The sequence below is a fragment of the Hyaena hyaena genome, unplaced genomic scaffold (assembly GCF_003009895.1).
Source record: "Hyaena hyaena isolate Hyena2069 unplaced genomic scaffold, ASM300989v1 scaffold_289, whole genome shotgun sequence".
Classification (NCBI taxonomy): Eukaryota; Metazoa; Chordata; class Mammalia; order Carnivora; family Hyaenidae; genus Hyaena; species Hyaena hyaena.
In genome coordinates this window covers 630,928-653,547 of record NW_024080920.1, presented here as the reverse complement: position 1 = coordinate 653,547, position 22,620 = coordinate 630,928, and the positions used below count along the sequence as shown (strand labels likewise).

General features: G+C 39.5%; 1 protein-coding gene across 3 annotated transcripts in view; it reads left to right on the top strand.

The window, feature by feature from the left end:
• The window catches only part of UBAP1 (ubiquitin associated protein 1), a 61,104-nt gene that overhangs the window by 5,241 nt on the left and 33,243 nt on the right, over positions 1–22,620 (top strand). Inside the window, exon 1 of one of the 3 annotated variants that reach the window (XM_039247043.1) lies at positions 8,377–8,399. The exons of the other annotated variants lie outside the window; for them this stretch is intronic. The gene's annotated coding sequence lies outside the window, so the exon portion shown is untranslated. Of the gene's footprint in view, positions 1–8,376; positions 8,400–22,620 lie in introns of those variants that run through there. 3 annotated transcript variants of the gene reach the window in all.

Sequence of the window (22,620 nt, the reverse complement as noted above, 5' to 3'; positions counted from 1 at the left end):
AAAACATAACCATCATGCTATTATCACATGGAACAATTAGTAACTCCTTAATATAATGTCATTCATATTCAAGTTTCTCTTATTGTCTTAAAAAATGTTACTTTACAGGCAGTTTGTTCCTTTCACAGTTCAGATAAGGTTCATATTTATATGGAATCTAATGATTGTAAACTTGATTTAGTTCATGTTTTTTATTTTTATCCATTTATTTAAATCTTTTGCTTACAAAATTTTTTTTAATGTTTGTTTATTTTTGAGAGGCAGAGAGAGACAGAGCATGAGCAGGGGAGGAACAGAGAGAGACACAGAATCCAAAGCAGGCTCCAGGCTCTGAGCTGTCAGCACCGAGCCTGAGGCAGGGCTCGAACCCATGAATTGTGAGATCATGACCTGAGCTGAAGTTGGATGCTTAACTGACTGAGCCACCCAGGTGCCCTTTTATTTTTATTTTTTGACATAGGTAGTGCTCTGTACTTCTGTTTGCATCACACCAGGAGGTATATTAATGAATGGTTGTCCTACTTTTAGTGATTCTAATTGTGTTCAGATGGTGTCAGTCTGTTCCTTCTCTTATAAAATTTCCTGTAAATCTTTTTTTTTTTAATGTTTTATTTATTTCTAGGAGAGAGAGAGACAGTGTGAGCAGGGGAGGGTCAGAGAGAGAGGGAGTCACAGACTGAAACAGGCTCCAGGCTCTGAGCTGGCAGTCAGCACAGAGCCCGACGCGGGGCTCGAACCCACGAACCGCGAGATCATGACCTAAGCGAAAGTCGGACGCTTAACCGACTACGCCACCCAGGCACCCCAAAATTTCCTATAAATCTTAATAGTTTAGAATTCACTGATGATACTTGAATCAGTTACTTAATTAGAAGTTGTGAGATTGTAGCATCGTGCTGTTTTTTGTCATATTTATATTATGTAGTATTGTTCTTTTCTAAAGAGCTTTTCCTCAGTAGCAGGCTTATGCTAAAGTTTAGTTCCTATTGAAAGGAGTAAATGAGTATATGACCATGATGAGCACTGACTAATGTATAGAATTGTGGAGTCACTATATTGTACACCTGAAACTGATATAATACTATGTTAACTATACTGGAATTAAAAACAATAAAAAAAATTAAAAGGATGAATCTTTTTTTTTTTCTAATTACCAATTTCAAAGCAAAAAGTGTAATAGTCATCTCTTATAGTAGGCTATTTTTGGGGTTTTAATTTTTTTTGACTGTTGGTTTTCTAAGGATCTTTTCTTTGATTATTATCATAAACTTGGGGATTTAAACCATGTGTTTGAAATAATTATAGACATGTTTTTTTCCTTAAGATTTTGTTTGTAAGTAATTTCAAAAAAAATTTTATCTCTATACCTGGTATGGGGCTTGAACCCACAACCCTGAGATCCAGGAGTCTCATGTTTGCCTGTAGTTATTCTTTTTGATGCACAAGTTGTTTCATCTTCGATCAACCCTAACCATTTCAGGTTGGTAGCTTTTTGATATGAACTATAATTTTTATTTTTTATTTTATTATTATTTTTCAATGTTTTATTTATTTCTTGGAGAGAGAGAGAGAGACAGCGTGAACAGGGGAGGGTCAGAGAGAGAGAGGGAGTCACAGACTCTGAAACAGGTCCAGGCTCTGAGCTGGCAGTCAGCACAGAGCCCAACGCAGGGCTCAAACCCACGAACCGCGAGATCATGACCTAAGCGAAAGTCGGACGCTTAACCGACTAAGCCACCCAGGCGCCCCTGAACTATAATTTTTAAAAAAGTTTTATTTAAGTAATCTCTACACCCAACATGGGGCTTGAACTCACAACCCCAGGCTCTTCTGCCTGAGCCACTTGGGCACCCCATGAACTATAAGTCTTTGAAATATAGCGGTGCCCAGATGGCTCAGTTGGTTGGGCGTCTGACTTTGGCTCAGGTCATGATCTCACAGTTCCTGGGTTCAAGCCCTGCACCAGACTTTGTGCTGACAGCTCAGAGCCTAGAGCCTGCTTTGGATTCTGTGTCTTCCTCTCTCTCTGCCTGTCCCCCACTTGTGCTCTTTCTCTCAAAAAAAACATAAATGTTAAAAAAAATATTTGAAAGATTTCTTTCATACACAATAGATGGCACTGGTTAATCTTACAGATTATTTCTGTACATGTGAAAATGACCATTTCTCTAAGAATTAACACAGAAGTGATACCAAGAGGTCAAAATTTGGGTGCTAGGGATGCTCATTGATAGTGTCCTCGTGTCTACATTTTTATTTATTTTACAATTTAAAAAGTTTTCTATTTTTTTAAGTAGGCTCTACACACTTGAACTCACAACCCTAAGATCAGGAGTCACATGCTGTACTGACAGAGCCAACCAGGTACCCCTACAAACATTTTTAAAATAATAAGTTCAGGGGTGCCTGGGTTACTTATTCTGTTGAGCATCTGTCTCTTGATTTTGGGTTAGGTCATGATCCCAGGGTTGTGCGATCAAGCCCCGTATCAGGCTCCATGCTGAGTGTGGAGCCTGCTTATTAAATTCTTCCTCCCTCCCTCTCTCTCTCCCTTCCCTTCTCTTTCCCCCCTCCCCCCCTTTACTCTCTCTCCCCCGCTCCCCCCTGTCTCCCCCCGTCTCCCCCTCTCTCCCCCCTCTCTCTCTTCTTTCCCCTTCTATCGCCTCTTTCCCCCCCTCCTCCTTTATCCCCCCTTCTCCCCTTTCTCCCCCCTTCTCCCCTTTCTCTCTCCCCCTCCTCTACCCCCTTCCCCCTCTACCCCCTTTCTCTCCCCCTCATCCCTTTTCTCCCCCTCCTCCCTTCTCCCTACTTCATCCCTCTCCCCCTTGCTCCCCCCCCTTCCTCCTTTGGCCACCCCCCTGCCAAGCTTTCTCTCTCTCTAATAAATAAATAAAATAAACATGCAGTTGACTGTTATGTATTGATCTTAGAGTCTCCAATCTTGCTAAACTATTGTATTTTAGTACTCTTTTGTAGATTCCAGTAGATTTTCTACAGACCATGCTGTCTATGAATAAAGACAAGTAAAACTTGGGGCACCTGGGTGGCTTAGTTGGTTAAGCGTCCGACTTTCGCTTAGGTCATGATCTCGCTGTTCGTGGGTTCGATCCCCGCGTCAGGCTCTGTGCTGACTGCCAGCTCAGAGCCTGGAGCCTGTTTCAGAGTCTGTTTCTCCCTCTCTCTCTGACCCTCCCCTGCTCACGCTGTCTCTCTCTCTCTCTCATAAATAAAAAAAAAAAAAAAAAAAAAAATTAAAAAAAAAAAGACAAGTAAAACTTGTCTTTTTCCAATCTGGATGCCTTTTACTTATTTTTCTTGTCTTATTGCACTGGCTAGAACCTCTAATACAATGCTAAATAGATGTGATGAAAGTGGACATCCTTGCCTTCATCCTTTCCTGAACTTAAGGAAAATATCTTTTTTTTTTTTTTTTTTTTTTTTTTTTTTTTTTTTAAAAGTGTGTTTTAAATCTTTTTTTTTTTTTTTTAAGTGTTTTATTTATTTTTGAGAGAGGGAGAGAGACAGCACAAGCTGGGGAGGGGCAGAGGGAGAGGGAGACATAGAATGTGATGCAGGCTCCAGGCTCTGAGCGCTTAGCAGTCAGCACAGAGCCCGACGCGGGGCTCGAACCCACGAACCGCGAGATCATGACCTAAGCGAAAGTCGGACGCTTAACCGACTAAGCCACCCAGGCGCCCCAGGAAAATATCTTTTAATGTTAGGTATGATGTTAACTGTAAGGTTTTTTTTTTTTTTTTTTAATAGGTGCCCTTTATCAAATTGATGAAGTTCCTTTTTATTCTTAGTTTGCTGAAAGTTTTTTTTTTTTTTAGGAATGAGTATTAAATTTTTTCAGTTTTGGTCTTTCTGTGCTTATTAAGAACAATCATAGTTTTTCTTTTTTAGTTTGTTAATTTCATAGATTTTTTTTTTTTTAAGATATTTTAACCAATCTTGCATTCCTGGGAAAAACCCTACTTCATCATGCTATATATATTATTGTCTTTATATATTCTTAGGTTTGAGTTGCTAAAATTTTGTTGAGAATTTCTGCATTTATGTTCATGAGGGATATTCTATAATTTTCTCTTCTTATAATATCTTTGGCTGTTTTGGTGTCAAGGTAATGTTTTCATAATTCTTATAGGAGTTGGGATGTACTCTTTTCTCATCAGTTTTCTGGAAGCATTTGTGCAGAATTGGTATTTTTTTCCTCAAGTGCTTGGAAAATTTCACCAGTAAAACAATCTGGGTCCTGAGTGGTGGGTTTTTTTTTTTTTTTTTTTAAGTGTTTTATTTATTTTTGAGAGAGGGAGAGAGACAGCACAAGCTGGGGAGGGGCAGAGAGAGAAAGGGAAACACAGAATCTGAAGTAGGCTCCAGGCTCTGAGCTGTCAGCACAGTGCCTGATACAGGGCTCGAGCCCGTGAATTGTGAGATCATGACCTAAGCTAAAGTTGGACGCTTAACTGACTGAGCCACTCAGGTACCCCATGAGTTTTCTTTATGATGAGGTTTTAAATTACGAATCTAATTTCTTTAATAGGTATAGGGCTATTTCTGTTTCTTCTGAAGTGATCTTTGGGGCAGTTTGTGGTTTTTAAGAAATTGGTTCATTTCAGCCAAATTGCCAGACTTGGCATAAAATTGTTTTGATATGGTATCCTGTTTTAATTTTTTTTTAATGTTTTTTATTTATTTCTGAGAGAGAGAGACAGAGAGACAGTGACAGCGTGAGCAGGGGAGGGTCAAAGAGAGAGGGAGACACAGAATCCGAAACAGGCTCCAGGCTCTGAGCTGGCTGTCAGCACAGAGCCTGATGCGGGGCTCGAACCCACGAACCGTGGATCATGACCTGAGCCGAAGTCAGACGCTTAACCGACTGAGCCACCCAGGTGCCCCATGGTACTTGTTTTAATCTTTGTAGGATCTGTATGGTCCCTCTCATTCCTGATAGCAGTAGTTTTCTTTCTTTTTTTTCCTTCTAATAAGCCTTGCCCAGCGGGTTTATCAATTTAATTGACCTTTGTAAAAAATCACCTTTAGATTTTATTTTTCTCTTTTGTTTTTGTTTTTTTTTTTTAAGGTCTATCCATTTATTTTTGAGAGGCCAAGTGCTTTTGCATGTGTGGGGAGGGAGCGGGGCAGAGAGAGAGGGGGACAGTAGATCTGAAGCAGGCTCTACATTGACATTAGAGACCCTAGTGCAGGCCTTGAACTCACGAACCATGAGATTATGTTGGACCTGAGCCAATGTTGGACACTTAATCAACTGAGCCACCCAGGCACCTGTTAATTTATTTTGAGAGAGAGAGTGTGTGTGTCCAAGTGGGGCAGAACCAGAGAGAGAGAGAAAGGAGCAAGAGAATCTTTTTTTTTTTTTTTTTTAAGTTAAACATTTATTAAATGTTTATTTACTTTTGAGAGAGAGAGACTGACCGAGTGTGAGTTTGGGAGGGGCAGTGAGTGGGAGACGCAGAAACTGAAGCAAGCTCTGAGCTGTCAGCACAGAGCCTAACGTGGGGCTCGAACTCATGAACTGCAAGATCATGCCTTGAGCCGAAGTTGGCCACTTAACCGACTGAGCCACCCAGGCACCCTGAAGAGAGAGAATCTTAAGCAGCCTCAATGCTCAGCATGGTGCCTGACTTGGGGCTTGATCCCACAACCCTGGGATCCTGGCCTGAGCTGAAATCAGAAGTCATTCATTCAACTGATGGAGCTACCAGGTATACCCCTGTTAGTTATTTAGAAATGAATTGGTGCTTTTTTTTTTTTTTTAAATGTTTATTATTTATTTTTGAGAGAGAGAGCACAAGAGGGGAAGGGACAGAGAGAGAGAAAGAGGAAGACAGAGAATCCGAAGCAGGCTTTAGGCTCTGAGTTGTCAGCACACAGCCTGACTCTGGGCTTGAACTGATGAACAGTGAGATCATGACCTGATGAACTGTGAAATCATGACCTGAGCCGAAGTTGGCCACCTAACTGACTGAGCCACCTAGGTGCCCCTGGTGCTTTCTTTTTTAAAATATTATGTATGTGTTTTGAGAGAAAGAGTGAGTGGGGGAGGAGCAGAAGGAGATAGGGAGAGAGAGAAACCCAAGCAGGCCTCTGCTGTCAGGGTGTAGCCTGTTATGGGGCTTGGACTCAGGATTTAAGGTTTTATCCATTTATTTTTGCGAGTGCTTGTGCATGGATGGGGGGCTGAAGAGAGAGAGAAGGACAGTGGATCTGAAGTGGGTTCTGCACTGACAGCTGAGATACTAGTATGGGCCTTCAACTCGTGAACCATGAGGTTATGACCTGAGCTGAAGTCAAGAGTCAGATGCTTAAGCGACTGAGCCACCCAGGCACCCTGTATTTATTAATTTTTGACAGAGAGTAGAGAGAGCTCTCACCAGCGTGAGTGGGGGAGGGGCAGAGAGATTCGCAACCGGGCTCAATTCAGGGCTTGATCTCATGAACCATGAGATTATGACCTTAGCTGAAATCAAGAGTTGGGTGCTCAACCAGCTGAGCCACCTAAGCACCTCAGAATTGATGCTTTCTTTTTTTTTTTTTTTTTTTTTTTTTTTTTTAGGAGAGAGAGAGAGAGAGACAGCGTGAGCAGGGGAGGGTCAGAGAGAGAGGGAGTCACAGACTGAAACAGGCTCCAGGCTCTGAACTGGCAGTCAGCACAGAGCCCGACGCGGGGCTCAAACCCACGAACCGCGAGATCATGACCTAAGCGAAAGTCGGATGCTTAACCGACTAAGCCACCCAGGCGCCCCAGAATTGATGCTTTCTTATTTGAAGTCAGTGGTGTTCTGATTTTTAAAGTGGGTCTGATCAACTATGGCTTTGTTGTGCTACAAGCAGGTTTCCAAACTGTGTTGCTTTTGGTGCCAGTATTTCCCATTTTCCTGAAAATCATATACACTACTTACATTATAGGTAATTTAGCTGGTTTGTACATAGATAATTTGTGCATTGCGATACGCAGTTGACAAAAATGTATCGGGAGGTGAAAAATTTTAAGGTTTATGCTTACATTTATATTCGAAGTAATTCTATATTACATATAGTTCACATGTTGAACTTTCTTAAAAAAATTTTTTTTTAATGTTTATTTTTGAGAGACAGAGACAGAGCATGAGTTGGGGAGGGGCAGAGAGAGAGAGAGGGAGACACAGAATCTCAACCAGACTCTAGGCCCTGAGCTGTCAGCACAGAGCCCAATTCGGGCTCAAACTCCTGAACTGTGATCATGACCTGAGCCAAAGTTGGATGCTTCCTACTGAGCCACTTAGGTGCCTTTTTTTTTTTTTTCTTTTAAAGACACAGAGGTTTGCCTGTTTTGTCTACCTACCTACCTACCTACCTACCTACCTATCACCCAGGCATTACTGGGATATTATTACTAAGTAACTTTGTTCCAGTAACCTGGTAGAATTTATATCTCTATTCAACATGAATATGAAAAGGTAGTACTATGTATATATTTTGTAAAATGGAAATGGTCCACTATGTTAAAGTTTTAGTAATGTGCTGTGATTTTCTTTTTTTAGTCTAAATTAGTATAGGCCAGTATCCTCATTCTTTTTAAAACTTTTCTCAACTTCATGTGATGGTGGGAGAAGTAACTTAGTGAATATTTTCTTATTCTTTGAAGGATGGTAGAGTTTTGATATTTTCCAGGGGAGTTGCAAAAGATTTAGTACGTAAGTATGCTGAAATCATATCTTTAACCTTTATAAAGAATTTTACATTTGATTGCCTGAAAGTCATAAGTCAATATAAAAATAAACGAGTTTCAGGGGCACCTGAATGGCTCAGTTGGTTAAGTGTCTGGCTCTTGGTTTCAACTCAGGTCATGATCTGAGTTGTGGGTTCAAGTCTCAAGTCGGGTTTTATGCTGGCAGTGCAGAGCCTGCTTGGCATTCTGTCTTCCTTTCTTTATGCCCCTCCCCTGCTCACATGCACACTCTCTCTCAAAATAAACAAACTCAAAATAAACAAACTTAAAAAAAAAAATAGGGGCTCCTGGGTGGCTCAGTCGGTTAAGCGTCTGACTTTGGCTCAGGTCATGATCTCACAGCTCGTGGATTCGAGCACCACATTGGGCTCTGTGCTGACAGCTCAGAGCCTGGAGCCTGCTTCAGATTCTGTGTCTCCCTCTCTCTCTGCCCCTCCCATGCTCATGCTCTCTCTCTGTCTTAAAAATAAAAAAACATTAAAAATGAGCTAAAAAAAATTTTTTTTTTGAGTTAAAAAATTTTTTTAATGTTATTCATTTTTCAGAGAGAGAGAGAGCATGAGCAGGGGTGGAGCAGAGAGAAAGGGAGACACAGAATCTGAAGCAGGCTTCAGGCTCTGAGTTGTTAGCACAGAGCCCAACACGGAGCTCAGACCCACAAATGGTGAGATCATGACCTGAGCCGAAGTCAAACGCTTAACCGACTGAGCCACTGAGGTGCCCCGTGTATTATATTATCTTACTTAATCCTTATAATACCCTTCCTAGATTCACTCCACTGTACCATTTAATTTTTTACATTAATCTTTTCAGTTAGTAAGAATATGTTTTGTTATTGATAGAAGTTACAACCCATTTTGATAGATACATACAAAGCACCTAAGATTAATGAAAAGATCTGTGTGTTTTTTATGTCTTTTTATTAAATATTATTTCAGATTAAGGTTTCTCAGTTGTAAAATATAGAAGGAAGATTCTGCTGTGTACGGTAGTTCCCCCCACCTTATCCTCAAGGGGATATGTTCTATGACCCGCAGTGGATGCCTGAAACTGGATAGTAGTGAACTCTTTATATACAGATGGTCTCCAACTTGTAATGATTTGATTACAGTAATTTGGCTTTGTGATGTGAAAGCAATATGTATTCAATAGAAGTCATACTTCGAATTTTGAATTGTGATCTTTTCCCAGGTTATGGTATGATACTCTCTTATGATGCTGAGTCAGCCATGTGATCATGAGGGTAAACAACTGATACACTTATAAGCATTTTGTATCTATACAGCTGTTTTCACTTTCAATACAGTATTCAATAAATTACATGCAGTATTGAACACTTGATTATAAAATAGACTTTGTGTTAGATTATTTTGCCCAAGTGTATGCTAATGTAAGTGTTGTGAGCACATTTAAGGTAGGTTGAACTAAACTATGGTGTTTAGTAGGTTAGGTGTATTAACCTACTAAGGACTTAGGATTTTTTTTCAATTTATGAAATTGAGATATAACTTTATCATAAGTTGAAGAAGATCTGTAGTAAGGTTTTTCTTATATGTATGTATGATCAATTTTATTTATTCATTTAAAAAATATTTTTTAAGTTATCTCTACACCCAGCATTGAGCTCAAACTGACAACCCTGTGATCAAGAGTTACATGCTCTACCAACAGAGCCAGGCAGGTGCCCTATGTACCTGGCCATGTACGATCAATTTTAATTTCTAAATTAGGCACAGTAAGAAATTAACAAAAATAACTAATAATAAAATAGAGCAATTATGTGAATGTGGTCTCTCTCTCAAAGTATCTTACTGTCCTGTACTCCCCCTTCTTGGGATCACATAAGATGATAAAATGCGTGATGAAATGAAGGGAGGTGAGTGACGTAGGCATTGTGACTTATCATTAGGCTACTGTTGACCTTCTGAGGATACATCAGAAGGAGGATCAGCTGCTTCTATGAAGTTGTGCCATCTTTATATTGTTTGTTCTCTTGGTACTGTACAATATTCCCTTTGAGGTACAAGTTCTCAAGTTTGGTGAACAAGGCTCTGTTAGTTCTTTGTTTCCATGGGAAAAACCATTCAGATTTCACATGAGTCTAACAGAATGATGTAATCCACTGAGTATGAAGACTTGGAAGAACAGAAAAATTATGTTTGTGATTATTTCTCTTGGATCAGATTCGTAGCCCATGGTATTATGTTTAGCTTCTTTGTATAAAATACAAGTTAACCAATTATATTGTATTGGCTACTTGTAGAGTGAAATAGTTACTAGTGTTAAATAGTAAGCATTTAAAAAGTGGGTGTGGGCTCTGTATACTTACTGAATCATAGACTCAACGAGTGATTACATGTGTTTATATGCTCTCGTAACTAAGTATATGAATGAAGTATTGTATTTTTCTTACAAGAGCATAAAAGCTGCTGAAGTCCATAGTGATAAAAGAATATATCCAGACCCTTAATTCTGAAAAGGTTGTCAGAGATCATTTACTCCAGGCTTCCTTTTTTTTTTTTTTTTTTTTATAGAAGCCGTGCTGAATTCTTCTTTTTCCCTCAAAGATTTTGACAGGCTCTAAACCATCCCAAATTGATGGAAAAATTAAGACTAGAACTCATGTTTTTAACTGTCCAGAGTGTTCTTTCTCTCAAATTCTGGCATGAGTTGTGATGTGATTTTTTTCTTTTTTGAGAGTTTGTGAGAAGGTGCAAGTGAGTGAGAGGCAGAGAGGGAAAGAGAGAGAGAGAGTGAACAGAGATTGAGAGAAAAAGAGAATCCTATGAGGAGCAGAGAGAGAGAGGGAGAGAAGCTGGGCCCACCCAAAGCAGGGCTTGAGATCACTGAATGTGGGCTCAAGCTCACTTGATGTGGAATTGAACTCACAAACCATGAGATCATGACCTGAGTTAAAATCCTATGCTTAACCTACTGAGCCACCCAGGTGTTCCATGATGTGATTTTTGAAAGAGTTGAGGAGGAGATGACTTTCTTGCTTTAGTTACTTCTTGAAATTATTTTTTTCCTAATGTTAATTCACAGTTAAAAGAATTGAATTGAAGTTTGTGGCTGTATTTCCTTTTGGGACATTTTATTTGCCCCTTTTTTCTTTTTACATTTTATTGTATGTATGTACGCGCACGCGCGCGCGCGTGCGCGTACATACATACATTAGGCTCCATGCCCCAATGTGGGCCTTGAACTCACGGTCTTGAGATCAAGACTCACTTACTCTACTGACTGAGCCAGCCAGATTCCTGTATTTTTTACATTTTTAAAATTTATTTTTATTTTTAGGTAATCTCTACACCCAGTGTGGTGCTTAAACTTAAGACTCTGAGATCAAGAGTTGGATGCTCCATTGACTGAGCCCGCCAGGTGCCCTTGTGACATTGTACTTTTACTAAACTCTAAATCATGTTGAAAAAAACATGTTAAATGAGTTTTTGAGAACTGGTTAAGATACTGATTAAAAATTTCTAATTAACTAATGCTTTATGTTATGACTCCCTATTCTAACTCATAACTGTCAGCACTTTCCTGTTCTTCCATTATGTTAGTCTCATAGGCCTATGATTTCAGACTATTGGTGATTACAAAAATCCTTCTTTTTCATTTTAATGTCATTGTTTTGTCTAGTTGTATTTCTATAAACTATATGTTAGGAATATTAGTTATAGAATTATCATATTTTCAGAAAGTTTAAGGGCAAGAGGATATGAAAAGGCCTGCCCTGCTAAAGATTAGATATGGTGCTAGATGCTTGTAGAATTAAGAGGAACCCACAGTTGACCCAGACTTGAGGAAATCCTTGTCTGGATTTTTCCTGACCCATTTTGGAATTAGCTGGAGTTTTCTTTCTTTTAGAAGAAAGAAAACTTTCTTTCTTTTAGAGAAAGAGGAACAGAGGGAGAGAGAATTGTTTAATTTAATTAATTTATTTTGAGAGAGCATGAACAGGGCAGGGACACAGAGAGGGAAAGAGAGAATCTCAGGTGGGCTCCCTGTTGTCACTGCAGGGCAGCGCAGGACTTGATTTCATGAACCCTGAGATCATGACCTGAGCCGAAATCAAGAGTCGGACACTTAACAAACTGAGCCACCCAAAAATTAGCTAGAGTTCTTAAGTGCAGTTCTTACAAAAACAGATTGGGTCAATAATTTACCTTAACAAATATTATTTTTTTATGTACATCTAGTTGCTTTTTAAATTTTAGCAAATTGATATTCAACTATAACCACGTTGTAGTAAATCATGTGAAATGAACTTTGTGGGGAGCCTGGATGGCTTAGTTGGTTAAGTGACTGACTCTTGATTTTGGTTCAGGTCATGATCTCATGATTCATGAGTTTGAGCCATGCATCTGCAATATCAGTGTGGAGCCTGCCTGGGATTCTCTCTCTCTGCCCTTTTTGCACTTGCACATACACATACTTGCTCTTTCTCTCAGAATAAGTAAACTTAAAAAAAGAGCTTTGAGGGGCGCCTGGGTGGCTCAGTTAGTTAAGCGTCCGACTTCGGCTCAGGTCATGATCTCACAGTCTGTGGGTCCGAGTCCCGCGTCTGACTCTGTGCTGACAGCTAGCTCAGAGACTGGATCCTGTTTCGGATTGTGTCTCCCTCTTTCTCTCTGACCCTCCCCGGCTCATGCTGTCTCTTGTCTCTTTCTCTCTCAGAAATAAATAAAAGATTTTTAAAAAATTTAATAAAAAAAGTTTAAATCCTTTCCTGTCATTTCAGTAGTTTTCATAGCATCTCCATCAGGAGTAGATTCCATTTCAAGAAAGCACTTTCTTTGCTCATCCATATGGAGCAACTCTTCATCCGTTAAAGTTTTATCCTGAGATTATAGCAATTCAGCCACATCTTCAGGCTCCACTTCTAATTCTATTTCTCTTGCTATTTCTTCCACATCTGCACTTATTTCTTCCACTGAAGTCTTGAAATTTCACTCTGTCAAAGACAGTATGAAGTACAATAAAGCAAAGCACAGTAAGGCAAAGTGTGCCTGTATTAATTTTGTATCTAGAAACATGTTGTTGTATTCCCTTTTATTTGTAATAGTTTTTCAGTTTTGAGGTTTCCCTTGGAAAGTCATTTTTCTTTTAAGAAATTTTTTTAACATTTATTTATTTTTGAAAGACAGAGATAAGGGCACTACTGTGGGAGGGGCAGAGAGGGGGGCACACAGAATCTGAAGCAGGCTTCTGGCTCCGAGATGTCAGTACAGAGCCCAGTGCGGGGCTTGAACTCGTGAACTGTGAGATCATGACCTGAGCTGAAGTCAGATGCTTAACCAACTGAACCACCCAGGCACCCCAGACAGTCATTTTTCTAAGTTATTTTTTAAGTTCATGCAATCTCTAGACCTAACATGGTGCTCAAACTCAAGACCCTGAGATCAAGAGCTGCACACTTCACCTACGGAGCCAGCCAGGTGCCCCTCTTTTCTAACCTTTTATACCTTTTAACTTCTTTCATCCAGTTTTAAATAATAATGTTACCAAATTACAGTAATAGTGGACATCTTTGTCTTGTTCTTATGGAAATCCTTTATTTCCCCATTAGTGAGCATTCTCTGGCTTTGGTATTGAGAGAAATGGTTTTGTTGTATTGAGAGAACATGCACATGCAGGAAGAACGGTGGAGGGTGAGGGGGTTGGGGGGAGGGTGTGGAGAGAGAATCCCAAGCAGGCTCACACTGTCATTGCAGATCTTAATGCAGGGCTCGAACCCAAGAACTGTGAGATCGTGACCTGAGCCAAAACCAAAGTTTGGACACTTAACCAGTTGAGCCACCTAGGTGCCCCTGTTTTTGTTTTTAATGTTTATTTTTGAGAGAGAGTGTGTGTGTTCACAAGCTGAGGAGGGGCAGAAAGGGAGAGAGGATCCAAAGGAAGCTTGGCACTGTCAGTGCAGAGCCCTGTGCAGGGCTTGAACTCCTAAACCGTGAGATCATGACCAGAGCCAAAGTCAGATGCTTCAATGACGAGCCACCCAAGTACCCTCTGTTTTTGTTGTTGTTTTTAACCTCATGTTAAGGAGATAACTATATGGTTTTTCTTCTTAGATCTATTAATGAATGGTGAAGTATATTAACAGGTTCCTAGTATTGAAGTATCCTGAATGTATGGGCTAACTTCCACTTGGATGTGATGTATTCCTATAATGGATTTGCATTTTATTTTATTTTATTTTATTTTTTAAATTTTATTATTTTTTTTAATGTTTTATTTATTTCTAGGAGAGAGAGAGATAGACAGCGTGAGCAGGGGAGGGTCAGAGAGAGAGGGAGTCACAGACCGAAACAGGCTCCAGGCTCTAAGCTGGCAGTCAGCACAGAGCCCGACGCGGGGCTCGAACCCACGAACCGCGAGATCATGACCTAAGCGAAAGTCGGACGCTAAACCGACTAAGCCACCCAGGTGCCCCTGGATTTGCATTTTAGGAATTTGGTTTGCATTTTTATTTTGAGGATTTTTTTTTTTTTTATCTCCATGCATACATGAGGGTTGTTTTTTTTTTTTGTAGTTTTTTTCTTTGATAGCATCAATGTTGTGCTTGCTTTGTAAAAAAAAAAAAACAAACAAACTTCTTTTCCTGTGTTTTGGAACCATTAAAATCTCATTGCAGTTAGGTTTCTTTTGGATTGCAAAAGTCTGTTGACAGCTTTTTCTGTGGTTATTTGTCTGCTTAAGATTTCTGCCTCTTTTATAGTTAGTTTTGATAAATAGTACTTTCCTAGAAAATCATCCATTTTATCCAGGTTGTCACTTGTATTTGCAAAGAGATGAACAAAGCAGTGTCTTTAGATTATTTTAATTTCCTCTATTTTGTACATTTATTTCTCTGCTTTTTTTAAAATGTTTTTTTATTTTACTTTTTGAGAGAGAGAGAGAAACAGAGTGTGAGATAGGGAGGAGCAGAGAGAGAGGGAGACACAGAATCTGAAGCAGGCTCCAGGCTCTGAGCTGTCAGCACATAGCTGGACGTGGGGCTCGAACTCACAAACTGTGAGATCATGACCGGAGCTGAAGTCGGACACTTAACTGAGCCACCCAGGCATTCCACTTCTTTTTAAAATTAATTATTTGGATGGTTTATCTATATTCCAAATTACAGTTCATAGGTTTATTTGTTAGTTGATCCTTTTTCTGGTTTTTAATTGATTGTTTTCTGCTTATGTCCCTACTATTTCCATTCTTCTGTTTTCCTTAGGTGGTTATTTATATCTTGAGTCATTGTGCTGTGAATTTTCTTTTTAGTATTTGTATGGGCTGTGAATTTTCCTGATTACTGCTTTAGCTGCATGTTGTAGATTCTCAAATGCAGTATTTTCATTGTCATTGTTTTCTGCAGTTTTATTTTTTGTTTCTTCTTTAATAAAGAAACAGTTCAGAAGTTTAGGTACTAGGATTTTTTTGTGTGTTTTGATGTAACTGATTTCTAATTTTTTTGTGTTTTGACTATTGGTTGTACTATATCTTTTTTTTTTTTTNTTTTTTTTAATGTTTTTTTATTTATTTCTAGGAGAGAGAGAGACAGCGTGAGCAGGGGAGGGTCAGAGAGAGAGGGAGTCACAGACTGAAACAGGCTCCAGGCTCTGAGCTGGCAGTCAGCACAGAGCCCGACGCGGGGCCCGAACCCACGAACCGCGAGATCATGACCTAAGCGAAAGTCGGACGCTTAACCGACTAAGCCACCCAGGCGCCCCATGTTGTACTATATCTTTAAAGAGAGAATCCCAAGCAGGCTCTGCACTGTGAGATCATGACCTGAGATGGAAGCAAGAGTCAGACACTTAACTGTCTGAGCCACCCCGGACCCCTCTTATTATTATTATTATTTTTTAAGATGTTTATTCAATTTGGAGAGAGAGCAAGTGGAGGTGGTGCAGACAGAGGATCTCAAGTAGGCTCCGCACTGACAGCAGAGAGCCTGATGCGGGGCTCAAGCTCACCAACTATGAGATCATAACCTGAGCCAAGGTCATAAGCTTAACTGACTGAGCTAGGTGCCCCAGATGTGCTAGTTCTGATTTTGGATATTTATTAGAATTTTTTTTGTGGCTTAAATTTTTACTTAGGTGTTTGTAAAGTGTTTGGTGGGTACTGTAGGTATATTCTGCTTTCAGGGTGCTTTTGATATAAGTTATATCTATCTTATTAATTATGTATTTCTACCTGGTTCTTCTGTTTCCTGTAATTTTTGTGTTCCTTGTTTAATGTTTGTTTATTTTGAGAGAATGTGCACTCGTGAGTGGGGGAGGGGCAGAGAGTGAGAGACAGGGTCTCCGGCAGGCTTTGCACTCACAGCGAAGAGTCAGAGGTGGGGCTCAGTCTCATGAACCATGAGATCATGACCTGAGTCCAGATCAAGAATTGGATGCTTAACCAACTTAGCCACCCAGGTGCGCTTCTGTTGGTTTTTGTTTTATAAGTGGTGATGCAGTGTTACTTGGAGCAATTCATAAGTTAGCTCTTCATCATGGATTATATCCTTTATTATCAATAAGTAAACACCTGTTATACCTCCAAGAAGTCTATAACCTAGAACTATTTGTGTGGTATTCTTACTGGTCTTAGAAACCACTGATTTATTCTTTTTTTATTTTCTCTCTCTGAGGTCATAATCTTTCATTGGTTGCATACTGTGTTATTTCTGTTTAGTCCTCTTATAGGTATCTGGGGTATTCTTTCTCTCTTTTGCTCCTTAGGTATTTTTTTCTTTCTCCCAATTACTAGGTGTGTCAGTTGAGTGATATGTCCTCCATATAGAAAACCTGGAAAGCAAATAGCACAAAAGAAAAAACCAAGAAGCCCATGTTGTAAACCCATCATCCAGATATAACCACCGTTGTAAGACTATGCCTTACCCTTATTTGTTTCTGTGTTCACACAAACATACTCTCCTCTTTTCTAAAACGGCAGGGCTTATTAGATCTTGTTTCTGCAGGTTAGTGATTCAAATTTAGGTTTTCCATTTTGACTCTGTAAAACAGTGGTGCTCAGAACAAATATGAATGAACAAGCAGTATTCCAGCTGAACTGAAAGTAGAAATTAATGCAAAAAGAAAAGCTTACTGGTGTTAATGAAATGCTCCTCAGTATGAATCTGTGTACTAGTTGACCTCTGTTGTTGGCCTTCCACCTTAAGGCAAATATGCTGATATAAGGGGCTTACAGCCATGTAAGAAGAACAACCATGTTCTTCAGAATAAGTCATATATGTGTGTGTATATATATATTTACACACACACACACTTTATAGTTTAGCGTCAAGTTGTTTTTCCATATAACGCCCAGTGCTCATCCCAGCAGGTGCCCTCCTCCATGCCCATCACCCCCTTTCCCCTCTCCCCCACCTCTATCAGCCCTCAGTTCTCAGTATTTAAGAGTAAGAGTCTTATATTAATATTCAAATAAAAATCTACATTATTGTGTATAGGTATACTAGTTTACTGGTAGGTAGAGTACTTGGCAAGTGGTTTACTCTAAGTTATATTTTTACTAACCTTTGTTGAGCTCTTTCTGTGTCTCAAGAAGTATGCAGGGGCACCTGGGTGGCTCAGTTGGTTAAGCGTCTGACTTCAGCTCGGGTCATGATCTCATGGTCTGTGGGTTCGAGCCCGGCATTGGGCTCTGTGCTGACAGCTCAGAGCCTGGAACCTGCTTCAGATTCTGTGTCTCTCTGTCTCTACTCCTCTCCCATTCATGCTCTGTCTCTCTCTGTCTCTCAAAAATAAATAAAAGTTAAAAAAAAGTATGCAAAGATATGGGTTTTTTTTTAATAGCCATACGCATTTGAGATTATTTTATATGTGGTATAGGAAAATGGTTTCCAGACTTTTGGGTTTCATGGACCACTAACATTAAAAAGGGAGATGTGGGATTAACATGGTTGCCAGCTTCTCATTTTGCCATACAGACATCTTTTAAAAGTTATGTGTATAGTAAATGATGTCACTTATCCTGAGTAGTAAATATTTAATTTTGAAACAAATATTTTTGCTTTATTTTATTCTACATGATAGATTTATGGTATGTTTAGGGTTGGCAGATTATGCAGTCTACTACACTTATTTTACTGTTGAACCAACTGAGGCTTCAAAATGTTTCTGAGATCTGTGAAAAAAAATAAAGCTTTTTTCTGATGAATATAGTATAGCCTAGTATTGACAAACTAATGGCTGCTACATGTATGATTTAAAAAAAAATTTTTTTACAAATAGTTTATTGTCAAATTGGTTTCCACATAACACCCAGTGCTCATCCCCACAAGTGCCCTCCTCCATGCCCATCCCCCCCCCATATACATCAGTCCTCAGTTTTTGTCAGCATTCAAGAGTCTCTCATGGTTTGCCTCTCTCCCTTTCCCCCACCATTTCCTCCCTTCTTCTTCCCCTTGTTCCTCAGTTAAGTTCCTCCTAATCCTCCTATACGTGCAAACATGATATTTGTCCTTCTCTACCTGACTTATTTCGCTCAGCATAACACCCTCAAGGTCCATCCATGTTGCTACACATGGCCAGATTTCATTGTTTCTCATTGCCATGTAGTATTCCATGGTATAGATAAACCACATCTTCTTGATCCATTCGTCCGATGATGGACACTTAGGCTCTTTCCATGTTTTAGCTATTGTTGAGAGTGCTGCTTTGAACTACATGTATGATTTTTTGTCATAGACATAGTGGTGTGAATGCTAATTGTTAGTGGTGTGAATGCTAGTTGTGTGGGTGTTAAATTTGTTTTTAGACTTTGAAATTTGATATTTCCAGAACTTTCTTTTTCTGTAAGTTGGAGAATTTTCTGGATTAGTTTGTATTTTGGGAAATTCCTGATTGCATCTCTTGTTGCAGTATAATGCAACAAGTGACTGTGATAGCTTACTGGGATATTAAATTGGCATTATGTATTAGGAAACTATAGACATGTAATTTCATGTAACAGGAATTTCATGATATAAGAAAGAAAATGAGAACATCATTATGTTGCCCTTGGTTTCTCCTCTTTAACAGAGGGCTTGTGCTTTGGCAGGATGTTTGTTTGCATTGTCTTGGTTTCCTACCCCTAGTCTCCTCACCTTGCCCTTTTCCATTACCTATCCCATCTCTTCTGTTTCTTGCACTCGAGCTCCTCTTCTCCATGCAGCTCTCTTCCTTTTACCTATTTCCCTGTCTCTTTTTGGATGTCTCTTGGATGTCTAATTAGTTACATTTTAAATTTTAAGTTACCAGGTTTTCTTTCCGTAGCATTAGAAGTGGCACTGAACTGGCAAAAATAGAATGTTGCTGTTGGGGTGCTTGGGTGACTCGGTCATTTAAGCATCCGACTCTTGATTTTGGCTCTGGTCCGGATCTCTTGGGATGGTGCCCCACTTTGGGCTCAGCACAGAGTGCAGAGCCTGCTTGGGATTCTCTCTTTCCCCTTCTCTGCCACCCCCCCCCCATAAATAAATAAACTTAAACAACAACATTGCTCTTAAGTTCTGGGTGCTTCAGGGAGATTACATTTTATTAGTGTAAAAGTTTGCCAGTTAAGAATGTATGCTGTTCTTATTGATACTTTTCCTTTAATATAAGCACTTATATTTATTTTAATGGAAATTTATGATTACTTAAGATTTTTTCCCCCCTGTGAGCACTTATATTTGGGGGCAAATACATTTTTTTCAGTCTTATGTACAGTTTTTACATAGTTAAAGTAATTCAGTCCAACTTTTAAAAACAGTTTAAAACTTACACTTATTTTCTATTTTATGCTTTTAATAAACTTTTTTTTTAACTTTATTTTTGAGAGACAGAGCATGAGCTGGGGAGGGGCAGAGAGAAAGAGAGACACAGAATCCAAAGCAGGCTCCAGGCTCTGAGCTGTCAGCACAGAGCCCAATGCGGGGCTCGAACTCAAGGACCATGAGATCATGACCTGAGCCAAAGTCAGATGCTCAACCGACTGAACTACCCACATACCCTAATAAACATTTTTAATTGCATTACCACCTATTTTTTTAATAGTTCCAGGATTTAATCATTTCCCCATAATTAAACATTTCAATTATAGGAAGGTGTTCTAAAAAATAATTAAAATATAGGAAGCTTATAAGGAAATATAAATAGCAATAAATTATCTATCTGTTTCACTTGATTTTTTTCAGATATTCCAGGAAAAAAAATATTGACCCAAATAGCTATTAAGACCCTTTTGGTCCTTGAGAGACAGTGAAGTTTTACTGCATAGCAGACGTTAGAAAAATCTTTATTGTAAGTGACCAGATATGAATTTAGTGTATTCTTTTTTTTTTTTAATTTTTTTTTAATGTTTTATTTATTTCTAGGAGAGAGAGAGAGAGAGAGAGAGACAGCGTGAGAAGAAGGGTCAGAGAGAGAGGGAGTCACAGACTGAAACAGGCTCCAGGCTCCGAGCTGGCAGTCAGCACAGAGCCCGACGCGGGGCTCGAACCCACGAACCGCAAGATCATGACCTAAGCGAAAGTCGGACGCTTAACCGACTAAGCCACCCAGGCGCCCCACCACTTACTAGTTTTTTAAAAGAGATTTGCTTTGTTACAGATAATATGCATGCCTTAAAATGGGGAATAGGAAGGGGGGTTTTTTATTTGCATTTCCCTGACTAATGAATAATGATGTTGAACATCATCTCATGTGCTTCTTGGTTATTTGTATGTCTTCTTTGCATAATTGACCCTTCATACTCTTTTGCCCATTTTCTAGTTGGATTATTATTTGTCTTTTTATTATTGAGTTATAGAGTTATTTATGTATTCTAGATACAAGCCACTTATCAGATGTCACTTGCAAATATGTTTTTCTCCCATTCTGTGAGTTGTGTTTTGGTAATTTTTTTTTTTAAAGAAAAGCTATTAAGAATCCATTTAGGGGCGCCTGGCTGGCTCAGTCAGTAGAACATGCGACTCTTTATCTCAGGGTCACAAGTTTAAGCCCCATCTTGGTCTTGGAGCTACTTTAAAAAAATAAAAAAAGAATTCATTTAAAGTTGGTGAGACCACTTTACTTTTTTTATTAAAAAAATTTTATGTTCATTTTTGAGAGAGAGCGTGAGCAGGGAGGGTCAGAGAGAGAGGGAGACACAGAATCCGAAGACAGTGTTCAGGCTCTGAGCTAGCTGTCAGCACAGAGCCTTTTGGGGGGAGCTCAAACCCACAAACCGCGAGGTCATGACCTGAGCCAAAGTTGGATGCTTAACTGACTGAGCCACCCAGGTGCCCCTATTTATTTTTTTAAAGTTTATCTATTTTGACAGAGAGCGAGAATCCCAAGTAGGCTTCACACTGCCAGCTCCAAACTGGAGCCTGACATGGAGCTCAGACTCATGAGCCTGAGATTATGACCTGAGCTGAAATCAAGAGTCAGACACTTAACCCACTGAGCAACCCAGGTGCCCCTGGTGAAAATTTTTAAAAACGTTTGATGTTAGCTTCTTCTGGGAGTTGTTTGCAAAGTTATTATTATTCTTATTTTTAAGAGAGTGAATAGGGGAGAGGGTAAGAGGGCAAAAGAGAGAGAGAAAGAATCCCAAGCAGGCTCATTACACATGGTAGAGACTGATGTGGGGCTTGATTTCACAACCCTGGGATCATGAGCTGAAATTAAAAGAATTGGATGCTTAGCTGACTGAACCACTCAGTACCCCATTTGCAAAATAATAATAATAATAATTAAGTTTATTTTGAGAGAGCATGAGTGGGGGAGGGATATAGGGAGAGAGGGAGAGAGAATCCCAAGCAGGTTCTACACTGTGAGTGCAGAGCCTCATGTGGGGCTTGAACCCATGAACCATGAGATCATGAGCTGTCCCCAAGAGCCGGATGTTTGACTGAGCCACCCAGGCACCCTTGCAAAATTATTTTTTATTGTATTAATAATTTTTTAGGTTTTGGCCTTTGGTCTAAAAAAGTGTTGATTGAACATGTACAATAGAGAGTTGGTGCAGATGGCTGTGTGCCTTGGAACTGCCAATAAAAATGATCTTTTTTTTAATGTTTATTTTTGAGAGATAGAGACCAATAGAGTGTGAGTGGGGGAGGGGTGGAGAGAGAGGGAGACGCAGAATCTGAAGTGGCCCCAAGCTCTGAGCTGTCAGCACAAAGCCCAACATGGGGCTTGAACTCATGGAGTGCTGCTAGATCATGACCTGAGCTGAAGTCGGACGCTTAACTGACTTGAGCCACCTAAGCCCCCCATAAAAATTATTTTTAAATCAGAAGCCCATGCAACCTCTCCCAAGCCATTTATGCCTCAAAAACAGCTGCTTCTTCAAACAGCTTATATCCCAAAATATTAATAAATATTAGGGACACATAGATGAAAATGCTCATTTTTTATATCTGTTTATGAGCATATTCACGGCTCTCTTTGGTGGATGTTTAAATACTGTTTTTCTCTACAGAAACCTAGAAGAACATATTTCTTTTCTTCCTTTTTTTTAAAATTTATTTCTGAGAGAGAGAGAGAGACAGCGTGAGCAGGGGAGGGTCAGAGAGAGGGAGATACAGAATCTGAAACAGGCTCCAGGCTCTGAGCTAGTTGTCAGCACAGAGCCCGATGCGGGGCTCGAACCCATGAACCACGAGATCATGATCTGAGCCAAAGTCGGACACTCAACTGACTGAGCCACCTAGGCGCCCCTAGAAGAACATATTTCTGATATATGTCTATTATATGTGAAGGTTGAGGCTGACCACATTCTTGCTTTTTTGGTTTAGAAGTCTCACTGTATTGTGGTTTATGTACATTTTGATGACCCTAAAGAATGTATGCCAATGAAATGTCTTCTTCATATTGAAAACGTTTTTTTTTTTTTTTTTTTTTTTTTTTTTTTTTTTTTTTTTTTTTTTTTTT